The following is a 2500-nucleotide window of genomic DNA, read 5'->3' on the forward strand; positions in this document are numbered from 1 at the left end:
GCTTTTCAACCGAAGTCATAAAAGAGCCACACGCTCGACGCTACTCCCGACCGGTCCGAGCGAACCGAAAGTGCCTTCCTATAAATACCGAACGGCCGGCCGCTAGGTCGGCGACGCATGGGCTTACGCCCAGGCGTATGCCTGTGCAAACCGCCGTGAGAGCGTACCATCCCGCCGGCACGGTAAAACTTAGACTGAAAATATCGTCGAACATATCCTTTCATTTTATAACGTTCTATACATGAAAATTAATAAATTAACATGCAGGACATAATAAATTCACATTCTCATGTAAATCATGGGTTTAATTAATATTTTAAAAAATTTTAAAACCGCCCAGAACCGATGAGATGAAAATATTAAAACGATATTTTTGCATTTTCTTACGGTAAAACATTAACAAATAAGCGACTATAGCAATATAAAACTCCATTTGTAATTTAATTAATGAAAATTAATATTTTTTTTTGATTTTTCAGCGATCCAGAACCGATGAGACGAAAACATTAAAACGATATTTTTGCATTTTCTTACGACAAAACATTAACAAATACGAGACTATAACAATATAAAACTACATATGTAATTTAATTAATCAAAATTAATAATTTTTTTTGATTTTTCAGTGATCCAGAACCGATAAGTCGAAAATTTTAACAATCATATTTTTGCATTCTGTACCGTGGATCCATCGTTAAACGCTATTAAACTAACGTCCGTGATGGTATAAATGCAGATTTTCGCTCCGTTTAGCCAAAATAACGAACTTTAGGTGCGCTCCGAAATATTTCAAAGTCCCAGCGGCGTATTGCTTCGCCTCTTAGAACCGATTAGTCGAAAATTTTAACAATCATATTTTTGCATTCTGTACCGTGGATCGATCGTTAAACGCTATTAAACTAGCGTCCGTGATGGTATAAATGCAGATTTTCGCTCCGTTTAGCCAAAATAACGAACTTTAGGTGCGCTCCGAAATATTTCAAAGTCCCAGCGGCGTATTGCTTCGCCTCTTAGAACCGATTAGTCGAAAATTTTAACAATCATATTTTTGCATTCTGTACCGTGGATCGATCGTTAAACGCTATTGAACTAACGTCCGTGATGGTATAAATGCAGATTTTCGCTCCGTTTAGCCAAAATAACGAACTTTAGGTGCGCTCCGAAATATTTCAAAGTCCCAGCGGCGTATTGCTTCGCCTCTTAGAACCGATTAGTCGAAAATTTTAACAATCATATTTTTGCATTCTGTACCGTGGATCGATCGTTAAACGCTATTGAACTAACGTCCGTGATGGTATAAATGCAGATTTTCGCTCCGTTTAGCCAAAATAACGAACTTTAGGTGCGCTCCGAAATATTTCAAAGTCCCAGCGGCGTATTGCTTCGCCTCTTAGAACCGATTAGTCGAAAATTTTAACAATCATATTTTTGCATTCTGTACCGTGGATCGATCGTTAAACGCTATTGAACTAACGTCCGTGATGGTATAAATGCAGATTTTCGCTCCGTTTAGCCAAAATAACGAACTTTAGGTGCGCTCCGAAATATTTCAAAGTCCCAGCGGCGTATTGCTTCGCCTCTTAGAACCGATTAGTCGAAAATTTTAACAATCATATTTTTGCATTCTGTACCGTGGATCCATCGTTAAACGCTATTAAACTAACGTCCGTGATGGTATAAATGCAGATTTTCGCTCCGTTTAGCCAAAATAACGAACTTTAGGTGCGCTCCGAAATATTTCAAAGTCCCAGCGGCGTATTGCTTCGCCTCTTAGAACCGATTAGTCGAAAATTTTAACAATCATATTTTTGCATTCTGTACCGTGGATCGATCGTTAAACGCTATTAAACTAACGTCCGTGATGGTATAAATGCAGATTTTCGCTCCGTTTAGCCAAAATAACGAACTTTAGGTGCGCTCCGAAATATTTCAAAGTCCCAGCGGCGTATTGCTTCGCCTCTTAGAACCGATTAGTCGAAAATTTTAACAATCATATTTTTGCATTCTGTACCGTGGATCGATCGTTAAACGCTATTGAACTAACGTCCGTGATGGTATAAATGCAGATTTTCGCTCCGTTTAGCCAAAATAACGAACTTTAGGTGCGCTCCGAAATATTTCAAAGTCCCAGCGGCGTATTGCTTCGCCCCGAAATTTTTCAAAGTTCCAGCGGCGTGTTGCTTTCAAAGTGCCTCCCTCTAAATACCGATCGGCAGGCCGCTAGGTCGGCGACGCACGGGCTTACGCCCAGGCGTATACGGGGGCAAATCGCCGTGAGAGCGTGCGATTTTGACTTTCGCAATAAGATAGTCTCCTTTATGAAAAGGAGCGTACACGTCTCCCAAAAAAAAAAACAGTTTCATGACGATCAATGTAGTTCTTGATCGAAATGTATCATAGGACGAAGATTTTATCGAAAAGTACGAACTTTGGCGACGCATCGAAATTTTTCAAAGTTCCAGCGGCGTGTTGCTTTCAAAGTGCCTCCCTCTAAATACCG

This window comes from Osmia lignaria, unplaced genomic scaffold (assembly GCF_051020975.1).
Source record: "Osmia lignaria lignaria isolate PbOS001 unplaced genomic scaffold, iyOsmLign1 scaffold0006, whole genome shotgun sequence".
NCBI classification, from domain to species: domain Eukaryota; kingdom Metazoa; phylum Arthropoda; class Insecta; order Hymenoptera; family Megachilidae; genus Osmia; species Osmia lignaria.